We start from the raw sequence: 15,169 nt of genomic DNA, 5'->3' as shown, positions 1-15,169 counted from the left end.
GGACAGATGGGGTTAGAGAGGTGAGCTGGGGGACAGATGGGGTTAGAGAGGTGAGCTGGGGACAGATGGGGTTAGAGAGGTGAGCTGGGGAACAGATGGGGTTAAAGAGGTGAGATGGGGGACAGATGGAGTTAGAGAGGTGAGCTGGGGAACAGATGGGGTTAGAGAGGTGAGCTGGGGACAGATGGGGGTTAGAGAGGTGAGCTGGGGAACAGATGGGGGTTAGAGAGGTGAGCTGGGACAGATGGGGTTAGAGAGGTGAGATGGGGAACAGATGGAGTTAGAGAGGTGAGCTGGGGAACAGATGGGGGTTAGAGAGGTGAGCTGGGGGACAGATGGAGTTAGAGAGGTGAGCTGGGGGACAGATGGAGTTAGAGAGGTGAGCTGGGGGACAGATGGGGTTAGAGAGGTGAGCTGGGGGACAGATGGAGTTAGAGAGGTGAGCTGGGAACAGATGGGGGTTAGAGAGAGGTGAGCTGGGAACAGATGGGGTTAGAGAGGTGAGCTGGGGGACAGATGGGGTTAGAGAGGTGAGCTGGGGGACAGATGGAGTTAGAGAGGTGAGCTGGGAACAGATGGAGTTAGAGAGGTGAGCTGGGGGACAGATGGGGGTTAGATAACAGATGAGGTGAGCTGTGGAACAGATGGAGTTAGAGGGGTGAGCTGGGGACAGATGGGGGTTAGAGAGGTGAGCTGGGGGACAGATGGAGTTAGAGCTGGGGAACAGATGGGGGTGAGCTGGGGGACAGATGGGGTTAGTGGAGTAGCAGATTCAGGGGTTAGAGCTGGGGGACAGATGGGGGTTAGAGATGTGAGCTGGGGACAGAGCCCTGGGGTCCTGGACAAACAGTGAGCTGGGGAACAGATTGGGGTTAAATGAGTGAGCTGTGGGAAATGAGTCAGATGGGGGTTAGCGATGAGGTGACAGGTTGAAGAGACCATAATATGGTACCAAACAGTCTTTTTTATTAAATGTTAGACAGGGTTGGATGGGGTTTGAGTATTGGTGAGCTGGGAACAGATGGGGGCATTTTTTTAAATGTATTTTATTTTTAGCTGGGGAACAGATGGGGAACACAGATGGGGTTAGAGGATGAGCTGGGGAACAGATGGAGTTAGGGGACAGAACGGGGGTTAGAGATGAGCTGGGGAACAGATGGAGTTAGAGAGGTGAGCTGGGGGACAGAGTGAGAGTTAGGAACAGGAGAGAGAGAGTGGGGACAGATGGGGGTTAGAGAGGTGAGCTGGGGAACAGATGGGGGTTAGAGAGGTGAGCTGGGGGACAGATGGGGTTAGAGAGGTGGGGCAGATGGGGGTTAGAGAGCGTGAGCTGGGGAGAGATGGAGTTAGAGAGGTGAGCTGGGGAACAGATGGGAGTTAGAGTCTATGAGCTAACGCTATAGAGCTGGGGAAATGCTTAAACTGGGAGTTAGAGAGCACTGTCATTCAGTGAGCTGGGGAACAGATAAATGGAGTTAGAGAGGTGAGCTGGGGGACAGATGGGGGTTAGAGAGGTGAGCTGGGAACAGATGGAGGGAGAGGTGAGCTGGGAGTGAAAGAGTCAGTATAAACCTACAACCGGGTATTTTTAGAGATGATATTGAGCTGGGGAACAGATAATATGGTACCAGGAGAGTTTTTATTAAATGTGATGGGGGTTAGTTGTTTGTTGTGAGCTGGGGGAGACAGAGGAGTTAACAGGGGGTTAGGCATCATTTTTTAAGGGGGGGACAGATTTTAGGGTGAGTTGGGGACAGATGGGGGTTAATTAGAGAGATGAGCTGGGGGACAGATGGGGGTTGTTCAGAGCAGAACGACAGATTTTTACCTTGTGAGCTGGGGAACAGATGGCTCAGAGGTGACTAGGGGGAGAGAGAGGAAGCAGTGACATACAAGAAGTTAGTATAATAACCTACAGTAGCTGGGATAGGGGAGGACAGTGTCACTATCTAGGGGAGGGCAATTATGCTAGGGGGGTTAGAGAGGGACTACCGGAGCGGGGAGAGGAGTGCTGGGATGGGGTAGAGCTGGAGGGAGGGTACATGATGACTAGGGGAGGAAGTAGTGACTATGGTATGCTAACTAAGGAAAAGCTACTATAGAGTAGTGACTAAGGGGAGGAGAGCTAATGACTAGGGAGGGATGCTTAAAGGGGAGGGAAGCTAAGGGTATATGCACTAGTCATTCAGCCTTTGCTTTAAATCCATTGTGGAGGACAGATAAATGGACATTCCCAGCTGAACAGATGGACTTAGTGCAGACACTGAGCCCTGGGAGGAAGTCCTGGACAAACAGTTAGAGAGTAGTGCTACAGGGGATTGTAAATTAAATGAGTTAGACGGTGGAGTGAAATGAGGAGTATGTAAACCTACAACCGTGGTATTTTTAGGGATGATGATATTGATGACTAGGGAAGGGGAGACAGGGTTGGAGTACCATGATTCTAGGGGACCAGAACAGTGACTAGGGATTAAATGGAGAGAGTGACAGGGTTGAGAGGAGTTTAGGGGTATTGTTGTTATGGAGACTCAGGGTGTCACAAACACCCCTCATTCTCTGGGCATCATTTTTTTAAATGTATTTTATTTTACCTTTAGTTAACTAGGGGAGAGAGTCAGTAAAGAACAAGTTCTTAAGGGCACTGATGACTAGGGAGGGAACAGTGAGTTAACTGGGAGGTTCTAGGGGCAGAACGGAGTTAGAGTAGTGAAACTAGGGGAGGGAGGGGAGAGTAGTGACTAGGGAGGGGAGGGAGAGTAGACTAGAGAGGAGGGAGAGTAGTGACTAGGGAGGGGGGAGAGTAGTGACTAGGGGGAGGAGGAGAGTAGACTAGGGAGGGAGGGAGAGAGTGACTAGGGAGGAGAGAGTAGTGACTAGGGAGGAGAGAGTAGACTAGGAGGAGAGAGTAGTGACTAGGGGGAGAGAGGTGAGGGGAGGAGAGTAGTGACTAGGGAGGAGAGGTGACTAGGGAGGGGAGAGAGTGACTAGGGAGGGAGAGTAGTGACTAGGGAGGGAGAGCCGGAGGGGAGGGAGAGTAGTGACTAGGGAGGGAGAAGTAGTGACTAGGGAGGGGGAGAGAGGAGGACTAGGGGAGGGGAGAGTAGACTAGGGAGGGAGAGAAGTGACTGGGAGGGAGAGAGCAGACTAGGGAAGGAGAGGTGACTTGGGGAGGGAGAGTGAACTAAAGGGAGGAGAGAGTAGTGACTAGAGGAGAGAGTAGTGACTAGGAGGAGAGAGTAGTGACTAGGGGAGGAGAGAGAGTAGTGACTAGGGAGGAGAGAGTAGTGACAAGGAGAGGAGAGTAGTGACTAGGGAGGAGGAGAGAGTAGTAATTAGGAGGGAAGGAAGGGGAGGGAAACTAGGGAGGAAGTGACTAGGAAGGAGAGTAGTTTGGGGAGGAGAGGAGCTAGGGGGAGAGACAGACTAGGGGAGGGGTGACTTGGGAGGGAGGAGAGAGAGCAGTGACTAGGGAGGGGAGAGCAGTGACTAGGGAGGGGAGTAGTGAGAGAGTAGTGATTAGGGAGGGAGAGTCGACTAGGGAGGAAGAGAGTGACTAGGGAGGGAGAGTAGTGACTAGGGAGGAAGAGATTAGGAGAGAGAGTAGTGACTAGGGATGGGAGGGGAGTAAACTGAGGGAACTAGGGAGGGAGGGGAGATTAGTGACTAGGGGAGGGGAGAGTGGCTGGGGGAGACAGTGACTAGGGGAGGGGAGAGAGCTAGGGAGGGACGTGACTAGGGAGAGGTAGTGACTAGGGAGGGAATGGGGAAGGGAGAGTGGTGACAAGGGGAGGGAAGGGGAGAGTAGTGACTAGGGAGGGGAGGGAGAAGAAGGAGTGACTAGGGAGGAGGGACTAGGGAAAAAGAGAAAGAGAGAGGGAGGGAGGGGAGAGTAGTGACTAGGGAAGGAGGAGAGAGTAGTGACTAGGGAGAGGAGGAGGGGAGGAGGAGTAGTGACTAGGGAAGGAGAGAGTAGTGACTAGGGAGGAGGGGAGGGAAAGTAGTGACTAGGAGGGGGGAGGAGTAGTGACTAGGGGGGAGAGGATGGAATTGACTAGGGGAGGGGAGGGAGAGGGAGTAGTGACTAGGGGAGAGTCGTGACTAGGGGAGGGAGAGAGTAGTGACTAGGGAGGAGAGAGTAGTGACTAGGAGGGAGAGAGCTAGGGAGGGGAGAGTAGTAACTAGGGGGAGAGCAGTAACTAAAGGGGAGGGGAGAGGACTAAAGAGGGGGAGAGTAGTAACTAGGGAGGGAAGGAGATGGAGAGTGACTAGGGAGGAAGAGGGGGAGGAGAGAGTAGTGACTAGGGAGGAGAGTAGTGACTAGGGGAGGGGAGAGTAGTGACTAGGGAGGAGAGTAGTGACTAGGGAGGAGGGAGAGTAGTGACTTGGGGGGGAAGAAAGTGACTAGGGGAGGGGAGGAGAGTAGTGACTAGGGAGGAGAGGAGTAACTAGGGAGGAGAGAGGTGACTAGGGAGGAGGGAGAGTAGTAAACTAGGGGAGGGAGAGAATAGGAACTAGGGAGGGAGGAAAGAGTAGTGACTAGGGAGGGGAGAGGGAGTGACTAGGGAGGAGAAGAGTAGTGAACTAGGGGAGAGGGTGACTAGGGAAGAGAGAGAGCAGTGACTAGGGAGGAAAGAGGTGACTAGGGAGGGGACTAGGGAGAGAAAGGTGACTAGGGAGGGGAGAGAGTAGTGACTAGGGAGGAGAGGACTAGGGAGAGAGTAGTGACTAGGGGAGGGAGAGTCGTGACTAGGGGAGGGAGAGAGTAGTGACTAGGAGGGAGGAAGGAGTGACTAGGGGAGGAGAGAGTAAGTGACTAAGGAGGAAAGTAGTGACTAGGGAGGGAGAGAACTAGGGGGAGGGAGTAGGAGGAAGGAGAGTAGTGACTAGGGAGGGAGAAAGGGGACTAGGGAGGGAGAGGAGGACTAGGGAGGGGAGAGAGGAGTGACTAGGGGAGGAGAATGAGAGTGACTAGGGAGGAGAGAGTAGTGACTAGGGGGAGGAGAGAGTAGTGACTAGGGGAGGAGAGAGGACTAGGGAGGAGAGGTGTGACTAGGGAAAGGAGGGAGGAGGTAGTGACAGGAGGAACTAGGGAGAAGAGAGTGACTAGGGAGGAGAGAGTAGTGACTAGGGGAGGAGAGAGTAGTGACTAAAGGGAGGAGAGAGTAGTGACTGGGGGAGGGAGATAGTGACTAGGGGAGGGAGAGTAGTGACTAGGGGAGGGGAGGGAGAAATAGTGACTAGGGGGAGGGGAGAGGGAAGGAAGTGACTAGGGAGGGAGAAAGAGTAAGACTAGGGACTAAAGGAGAGAGAGAGTGACTAGGGAGGGGAGAGTAGTAAACTAAAGGGAGGAAAGTAGGGGGAGGGAGTAGTGACTAGGGGAAGGGAGGGAGTAACTAGGGAGGAGAGGGAGGAGAGAGTAGTGACTAGGGGAGGAGAGGGTAGTGACTAGGGGAGGGAGGAGAGAGTAGTGACTAAGGGAGGGAGGAGAGGGAGAGAAATAGTGACTAGGGAGGAGATCTCTAATTAGTAAACTAGGGAGGACAGAAAACGAGGAGTAAACTAGGGAGGAAGGAACACTAGTAAACTAGGAGAGGAAGGAAAGTCTGCCTAAGGACAGTAGAACTAGGGAAGGAAGGAAAGACTACTAGGAGGAGAGTAGTGACTAGGAGGAACAAACTAGCAACATCCCTCCTAGGAGTCCTACTTCTCAGTCCAGGGAGAAATAGTGACCAGAGGAGAACCGGAGAGTAGTGACTAGGGAGGAGGAAGAGTAGTGACTAGGGGGGAGAGGAGGAGAGGAGACACTGACTAGGGAAGGAGAACAGTGACTAAGGGAGGAGAGGTAGTGACTTCTAGGGAGGAGTAGTGACTAGGGAGGGGAGGAGTAGAGTAGTGACTAGGGAGGGGGAGGTATGACAGGGAGGGGGAGGAGAGAGTCTCTCTAGGACAGTGTGACTAGGGGAGGAAGAGAGTAGTGACTGAGGAGGGGCTACTAGGTATAGGAGTAGTGACTAGGGCTGACAGAGGTGACTGTGAGGGAGGAGAGTTAACTGGGTGTGAAGATTAGTGACTAGGGGAGGAGAGTCCCTGACAGATATACAGTAGTGACTTGGGGAGGGAGTAGTGACTGTATGGAACAGAACTGACTGTGGGGAGGAGGAGAGAGTAGTTTAAGGAGGTAGTGACTAGGGAGGAGCACACTGAACTAGGGGATAGGGAGAGTAGTGACTTCTAGGGAGAGAGTAGTGACTAGGACAGGAGAGGACAGTAACATGAGGGAGGGGAGGAAAGTACAGGTATACAGTACTATTCTACTGACAGAGTAGTGACTAGGGAGGGGACAGTAGTGACTAGGGGAGGGAGTGACTAGGGGAGGAGGCGAGCTAGGGAGGTATACAGTACTAGTGACTGACAGGAGGAGAGAGTAGTGACTAGGGAGGAAGATGAGTGACTACAGGGAGGGGAGGTAGTGACTAGGGGGGAGTAGTGACTAGGGAGGAGAGAGTAGTGACTAGGGGAGGAGTAGTGACTAGGGGAGGGGAGGAGAGAGTAACACTAGGGAGGGAGAGGACAGAGGGAGACAGTGACTAGGGGAGGGAGAGTAGTGACTAGGGGGGAGGAGAGAGTAGTAAATAGGGGAGGGAGAGTACTAGGGAGAGGGAGAGTAGTGACTAGGGGGGGAGAGAGTGACTAAGGAGGAGAGTAGTGACTTGGGGGAGGGAGAGATAGTGACTAGGGAGGGAGGGAGGAGAGAGTAGTGACTAGGGAGGAGTACTATTCTACTGAGGAGAGTAGTAGGACTAGGGAAGGAGAGTAGTGACTAGGGGAGGGAGAGTCTGACTAGGGGAGTGTTGGAGGAGAGTAGTGACTAGGGGAGGGAGAGAGGGTGACTAGGGGGGAGAGAGTAGTACTAGGGAGGGAGAGTAGTGACTAGGGGAGGAGAGAGTAGTGACTAGGGGAGGAGAGAGTAACATGACTAGGGGAGGAGAGACAGTACTAGGAGGAGAGAGTCTGACTGGGAGGAGAGTAGGGACTAGGGAGGGAGGGGAGAGTAGTGACTAGGGAGGGAGGAGGGGGAGACATGAGCTACTAGGAGGAGGGGAGAGTAGTGACTGGGGAGGGAGGGAGTAGTGACTAGGGAGGAGGAGAGAGGAGTGACTAGGGGGGAGGAGAGAGAGTGACTAGGGAGGGAGGAGAGAGTAGTGACTTAGGGAGGGAGAGGAGTGACTAGGGAGGAGAGAGTAGTGACTAGGGGAGGAGAGAGTAGTGACTTGGGGAGGGGAGAGTAGTGACTAGGGAGGGAGGGAGAGAGTAGTGACTAGGGAGGGAGGGGGGAGAGAGTAGTGACTAGGGAGGAGGGAGAGTGTGACTAGGGAGGGAAGTAAGAGTAGTGACTAGGGAGGAGGGAGAGTAGTGACTAGGGGAGGAGGGGAGAGAGTAGTGACTAGGAGAGAGAGAGTTTGGACTCAGTTGGTAGAGCATGAGCTTGTGACGCCAGGGTAGTGGGTAGTGACAGGGGGACCACTCTACGGAGAATGTATGCACACATGAGTAAGTCGGGACAGGGGAGGGGAGGAGTACCAAATGAGCTATATTATTATTATTAGGCTATATTATTATTATTATATTATTATAGAGTAGTGACTAGGGAGGGAGGAGAGAGTAGTGACTAAGGGAGGGGGAGTAGAGAGTAGTGACTAGGGGGGGAGGGGAGAGTAGTGACTAGGGAGAGGAGAGTACTAGGGAGGGGAGGAGAGAGTAGTGACTAGGGGAGGGGAGGGGAGAGTAGTGACTAGGGGAGGAGAGAGTAGACAGGGAGGAGAGAGTACTAGGGAGGAGAGAAGTACTAGGGGACAGTACTATTCTACTGACAGAGTATAGGGGGAGACAGTAACTATGAGAGCAGTGACTTCTCAGGGGAGGGGAGTACTATTCTAGGGAGGGAGGAGAGAGTGGGACAGTAGTGACTAGGGGACAGAGTCTACTGACTAGGAGGCGAGAGTAACATGAACTATAGATAGAGAGTACTATTCTACTGACAGGGAGGGAGAGTAGTGATGAGGGAGGGGAGAGTACTATTCTACAGGAGGGCTGAGGAGTGACTAGGGGAGGAGAGAGTAGTGACTAGGAAGGAGGAGAGTAGTGACTAGGGGAGGAGAGATTAGTGACTAGGGGAGGGATAGGGGAGGAGAGAGTAGTGACTAGGGAGGAGGGGAGAGTAGTGACTAGGGGAGGGGATTCTACTGACAGAGTGACTAGGGAGGAGACAGTGACAGGGAGGAGAGAGTAGTGACTAGGGAGGGAGAGAAAGTACTAGGAGGGGAGAGAGTAGTGACTAGGGGAGGAGGAGAGAGTAGTGACTAAGGGAGGGGAGAGAGTAACTAGGGAGGAGAGTAGACAGTACTACTACTGAGGAGAGGGTAGTGACTAGGGAGGAGGAGGAGTAGTGACTAGGGGAGGGGAGAACATAGTGACTAGGGGAGGGGAGGAGAGTAGTGACTACTGACAGGAAGGGGAGAGGGACTAGGGGAGGGAGGAGACATAGAACTAAGGGAGATAAGGAGAGAGTAGTGACTAGGGGAGGGAGGGAGGTAACATGACTACAGGTATACAGCAATTATCCTAATGGGAGGGCCGTGACTAGTGACTAGGAGAGGAGAGGGACAGTACTAGGGGAGGGGAGCTATAGAGTAGTGACTATTCTAGAGGGAGAGTAGTGACTATCTCTACTCTGGGGACAGTAACTCTCTCTCTCTCTCTCTCTCAGGACAGTGTGTCATAGGGAGTCTCATGGGCAGCACACAAACACTAGGTAAACGTAACTCTGTCTAACAGTGGAACAGCACACAAACACTACAGTAACCCCCTACTGTGTATTCTAACACACCTATAGGGGACAAACATCCCTCCTCTTCAGTCCTACTTCTCAGCTGAGGAGAAATATACTGTATGTTGAACCCAGTAACCTTTGTGATGCACAGTTTAACTGGGGCTATATGTTGGGGAAACATGAGCTACAGGTATACAGTACTATTCTACTGACAGATAGGGACAGTTTAAGACTGGGGCTATACAGTACTATTCTCTGACTGACAGTGTTACAGATAACATGGGCTACAGACAGTACTATTCTGGACAGAGAGGGACAGTGAGCTCATAGTATACAGTACTATTCTACTGGGACAGTGTATAGGGGACAGTAACATGAACTATAGATAGACAGTACTATTCTACTGATAGATAACATGAATTATAAATATACAGTACTATTCTACTGACAGAGTATAGGGACAGTAACTGAGCTACAGATATACAGTACTATTCTACTGACAGAGTATAGGGGACAGTAACATGAACTATAGATATACAGTACTATTCTACTGACAGAGTATAGGGGACAGTAACATGAGCTATAGATATACAGTACTATTCTACTGACAGAGTATAGGGACAGACAGTAACATGAACTATAGATAGACAGTACTATTCTACTGACAGAGTATAGGGGACAGTAACATGAACTATAGATAGACAGTACTATTCTACTGACAGAGTATAGGGACAGTAACATGAGCTACAGATATACAGTACTATTCTACTGACAGAGTATAGGGGACAGTAACATGAGCTACAGATATACAGTACTATTCTACTGACAGAGTATAGGGGACAGTGACATGAACTATAGATAGACAGTACTATTCTACTGACAGAGTATAGGGGACAGTAACATGAACTATAGATATACAGTACTATTCTACTGACAGAGTATAGGGGACAGTAACATGAACTATAGATAGACAGTACTATTCTACTGACAGAGTATAGGGGACAGTAACATGAACTATAGATATACAGTACTATTCTACTGACAGAGTATAGGGGACAGTAACATGAACTATAGATAGACAGTACTATTCTACTGACAGAGTATAGGGACAGTAACATGAACTATAGATAGACAGTACTATTCTACTGACAGAGTATAGGGGACAGTAACATGAACTATAGATAGACAGTACTATTCTACTGACAGAGTATAGGGGACAGTAACATGAACTATAGATAGACAGTACTATTCTACTGACAGAGTATAGGGGACAGTAACATGAACTATAGATAGACAGTACTATTCTACTGACAGAGTATAGGGGACAGTAACATGAACTATAGATAGACAGTACTATTCTACTGACAGTGTATAGGGACAGTAACATGAACTATAGATAGACAGTACTATTCTACTGACAGAGTATAGGGACAGTAACATGAACTATAGATAGACAGTACTATTCTACTGACAGAGTATAGGGGACAGTACATGAACTATAGATAGACAGTACTATTCTACTGACAGAGTATAGGGGACAGTAACATGAACTATAGATAGACAGTACTATTCTACTGACAGTGTATAGGGGACAGTAACATGAACTATAGATAGACAGTACTATTCTACTGACAGAGTATAGGGGACAGTGACATGAACTATAGATATACAGTACTATTCTACTGACAGTAGAGGGCTGTGAGGTCATGGTTTGGGTACTCACGTTTCCGGCGGTATCTTCATCTGTCCGTTGGCCGTCAAGCAGAGCCAGCTGGCCCAGATAATCCACAGGGTGGTGATGCGTGTCATCCCGGCACCAACGCCAACGTTCCAACCGCCGGCGTTCCGACAGCGCATCACAACGGTTGCTGACGACCCCTCGGACAGCATCTGCAGGGGTCGACCCACTGTGTTTTTATCAGATGTACTGTATTCAAACAAACAACAACGCAGCAGGACTCTGTATATTCTCAGGAAGTCAGGGGGAAGGAGGACCTGACAGTGCTGTCTATTCCCTAGAGACTCAGGAAGTCAGGGAGAAGGAGGACCTGACAGTGCTGTCTATTCCCTAGAGACTCAGGAAGTCAGGGAGAAGGAGGACCTGACAGTGCTGTCTATTCCCTAGAGACTCAGGAAGTCAGGGAGAAGGAAGACCTGGCAGTGTTGTCTATTCCCTAGAGACTCAGGAAGTCAGGGAGAAGGAGGACCTGACAGTGTTGTCTATTCCCTAGAGACTCAGGAAGTCAGGGCGAAGGAGGACCTGACAGTGCTGTCTATTCCCTAGAGACTCAGGAAGTCAGGGAGAAGGAGGACCTGACAGTGCTGTCTATTCCCTAGAGACTCAGGAAGTCAGGGAGAAGGAGGACCTGAAGTCAGGGAGAAGGAGGACCTGACTGTCTATTCCCTAGAGACTCAGGAAGTCAGGGAGAAGGAGGACCTGACAGTACTGTCTATTCCCTAGAGACTCAGGAAGTCAGGGAGAAGGAGGACCTGACAGTGCTGTCTATTCCCTAGAGACTCAGGAAGTCAGGGAGAAGGAGGACCTGACAGTGCTGTCTATTCCCTAGAGACTCAGGAAGTCAGGGAGAAGGAGGACCTGACAGTGCTGTCTATTCCCTAGAGACTCAGGAAGTCAGGGAGAAGGAGGACCTGACAGTGCTGTCTATTCCCTAGAGACTCAGGAAGTCTGTCTATTCCCTAGGGAGAAGGAGGACCTGACAGTGTTGTCTATTCCCTAGAGACTCAGGAAGTCAGGGAGAAGGAGGACCTGACAGTGCTGTCTATTCCCTAGAGACTCAGGAAGTCAGGGAGAAGGAGGACCTGACAGTGTTGTCTATTCCCTAGAGACTCAGGAAGTCAGGGAGAAGGAGGACCTGACAGTGCTGTCTATTCCCTAGAGACTCAGGAAGTCAGGGAGAAGGAGGACCTGACAGTGTTGTCTATTCCCTAGAGACTCAGGAAGTCAGGGAGAAGGAGGACCTGACAGTGTTGTCTATTCCCTAGAGACTCAGGAAGTCAGGGAGAAGGAGGACCTGACAGTGCTGTCTATTCCCTAGAGACTCAGGAAGTCAGGGAGAAGGAGGACCTGACAGTGCTGTCTATTCCCTAGAGACTCAGGAAGTCAGGGAGAAGGAGGACCTGACAGTGCTGTCTATTCCCTAGAGACTCAGGAAGTCAGGGAGAAGGAGGACCTGACAGTGTTGTCTATTCCCTAGAGACTCAGGAAGTCAGGGAGAAGGAGGACCTGACAGTGCTGTCTATTCCCTAGAGACTCAGGAAGTCAGGGAGAAGGAGGACCTGGCAGTGTTGTCTATTCCCTAGAGACTCAGGAAGTCAGGGAGAAGGAGGACCTGACAGTGCTGTCTATTCCCTAGAGACTCAGGAAGTCAGGGAGAAGGAGGACCTGGCAGTGTTGTCTATTCCCTAGAGACTCAGGAAGTCAGGGAGAAGGAGGACCTGGCAGTGTTGTCTATTCCCTAGAGACTCAGGAAGTCAGGGAGAAGGAGGACCTGGCAGTGTTGTCTATTCCCTAGAGACTCAGGAAGTCAGGGAGAAGGAGGACCTGACAGTGTTGTCTATTCCCTAGAGACTCAGGAAGTCAGGGAGAAGGAGGACCTGACAGTGTTGTCTATTCCCTAGAGACTCAGGAAGTCAGGGAGAAGGAGGACCTGACAGTGCTGTCTATTCCCTAGAGACTCAGGAAGTCAGGGAGAAGGAGGACCTGACAGTGCTGTCTATTCCCTAGAGACTCAGGAAGTCAGGGAGAAGGAGGACCTGACAGTGCTGTCTATTCCCTAGAGACTCAGGAAGTCAGGGAGAAGGAGGACCTGACAGTGCTGTCTATTCCCTAGAGACTCAGGAAGTCAGGGAGAAGGAGGACCTGACAGTGCTGTCTATTCCCTAGAGACTCAGGAAGTCAGGGAGAAGGAGGACCTGACAGTGCTGTCTATTCCCTAGAGACTCAGGAAGTCAGGGAGAAGGAGGACCTGACAGTGTTGTCTATTCCCTAGAGACTCAGGAAGTCAGGGAGAAGGAGGACCTGACAGTGCTGTCTATTCCCTAGAGACTCAGGAAGTCAGGGAGAAGGAGGACCTGACAGTGTTGTCTATTCCCTAGAGACTCAGGAAGTCAGGGAGAAGGAGGACCTGACAGTGCTGTCTATTCCCTAGAGACTCAGGAAGTCAGGGAGAAGGAGGACCTGACAGTGCTGTCTATTCCCTAGAGACTCAGGAAGTCAGGGAGAAGGAGGACCTGACAGTGCTGTCTATTCCCTAGAGACTCAGGAAGTCAGGGAGAAGGAGGACCTGACAGTGCTGTCTATTCCCTAGAGACTCAGGAAGTCAGGGAGAAGGAGGACCTGACAGTGTTGTCTATTCCCTAGAGACTCAGGAAGTCAGGGAGAAGGAGGACCTGACAGTGTTGTCTATTCCCTAGAGACTCAGGAAGTCAGGGAGAAGGAGGACCTGACAGTGTTGTCTATTCCCTAGAGACTCAGGAAGTCAGGGAGAAGGAGGACCTGACAGTGTTGTCTATTCCCTAGAGACTCAGGAAGTCAGGGAGAAGGAGGACCTGACAGTGCTGTCTATTCCCTAGAGACTCAGGAAGTCAGGGAGAAGGAGGACCTGACAGTGTTGTCTATTCCCTAGAGACTCAGGAAGTCAGGGAGAAGGAGGACCTGACAGTGTTGTCTATTCCCTAGAGACTCAGGAAGTCAGGGAGAAGGAGGACCTGGCAGTGCTGTCTATTCCCTAGAGACTCAGGAAGTCAGGGAGAAGGAGGACCTGACAGTGTCTATTCCCTAGAGACTGTCTATTCCCTAGAGACTCAGGAAGTCAGGGAGAAGGAGGACCTGGCAGTTCTGTCTATTCCGTAGAGACTCAGGAAGTCAGGGAGAAGGAGGACCTGGCAGTGTTGTCCAAGGACAGCGTTTAAGGAGGATCCCAGTTGTAACAGTTTGATCACGTTAGATTCAGCAGCTCCATACCGGCCCAGTGATCCAGTCAAACACCACCCTGTACAAGCAACATGACTGCCTCTCCTCTACCAAGTGTACACTAGAGATAACATCCAAACTACCAAGTGTACACTAGGGATAACACGCACACTACCAAGTGTACACTAGGGTTAACAGGCACACTACCAAGTGTACACTAGGGTTAACAGGCACACTACCAAGTGTACACTAGGGATAACATCCACACTACCAAGTGTACACTAGGGATAACATCCACACTACCAAGTGTACACTAGGGTTAACAGGCACACTACCAAGCTTATCTCGTTTGCGGTGCTGAGTTACTGCCCCAAAATCAACATTGTATACCACATCACTAGACCAGGCTCTTTCTCTCCACCTTCTCTTCATCAATCCATACCTCCGTCTGCTTCACTCCTCCATGCTGCTCCCTCCTCGCTTCTCTACCTCCAATAAACACGTCCACGGGGAAAGAAGAGGAGAAACCAGGTGTTCAACTTCTTTCTTCAAATAAAAATACAAATACAAAAATCAAATCCAAGAAAAGTTCTGCCACCAGAGATCCTACTCCAACGAACAAGAGATCATACTTCCTCCTCCAAAGAATAAACTTCCAAATGTCTCAGCTGTAACTACAGGAAACGCTGTCCCTAACAGACTAATGTTGTAATCCCTTCTCAGTAGGCTCTAAATGGGGTGTTAGAAAAGAGGCCCCTGGGTAGTCCGTGCTGAGGGGCCGAGGGACGAAGGGCGTAGTTTTAGGGCCGTGGCTCAAGGCTCCGGGAGAGAGAGGTTTAGTAGGAGACACTGCCGGATGCTACCGCCCAGACACTGGAAGTTACTGTAGCAGCCAGACAGCATATCTCTTCCCCACTTCCACTCCTTCCCCTCGGACAGTTTACAGCATAATCTGCTTGGATTAAACTCTCTTCCTCCTCCCCTCCCTGCCTCTACGGGTTTACAGAGGTTGTTGTAGTGGAGAGAGAGAGAGAGAGGTGGGGAGAGAGAGAGGTGGGGAGAGAGAGAGAGAGAGAGAGAGAGGTGGGGGGAGAGAGAGATAGAGATGGAGAGAGAAAGAGATTTTTATTGTTTATTTCACTTTTGTATATTATCTACTTCACTTGCTTTGGAAATGTTAACATATGTTTCCCATGCCAATAAAGCCCCTTGAATTGATTTTAAATTGAATTGATAGAGAGGGGGATAGTGGGTAGGCGTGGAGCAGGGGTGCCGAGGGTGGGGGCGGAGAGGACCGTGGGTGGGGGGCGGAGAGGCCTGTGGGTGGGGGGGCGGAGAGGACCGTGGGTGGGGGGCAGAGAGGGCTGGGGGTGAGGGGCGGAGATGACCGTGGGTGGGGGGGCGGA

General features: G+C 51.0%; 1 long non-coding RNA gene across 1 annotated transcript in view; it reads right to left on the bottom strand.

Moving 5' to 3' along the window:
* The window catches only part of LOC127928930 (uncharacterized), an 18,857-nt gene extending 4,178 nt beyond the window's left edge, over positions 1-14,679 (bottom strand). Inside the window, exons 1-2 of the long non-coding RNA XR_008132891.1 lie at positions 14,206-14,679; positions 10,554-10,720 (exon numbers count right to left, since the gene is read on the bottom strand). This is a non-coding gene — a long non-coding RNA (uncharacterized LOC127928930). The remainder of the gene's footprint in view (positions 1-10,553; positions 10,721-14,205) is intronic.
* Positions 14,680-15,169: the final 490 nt, after the last annotated feature.

Source organism: Oncorhynchus keta, unplaced genomic scaffold, assembly GCF_023373465.1.
Source record: "Oncorhynchus keta strain PuntledgeMale-10-30-2019 unplaced genomic scaffold, Oket_V2 Un_scaffold_5034_pilon_pilon, whole genome shotgun sequence".
NCBI lineage: Eukaryota > Metazoa > Chordata > Actinopteri > Salmoniformes > Salmonidae > Oncorhynchus > Oncorhynchus keta.
The sequence above is the reverse complement of the archived record's forward strand: the minus strand, read 5'-3'. Positions and strand labels throughout refer to the sequence as shown.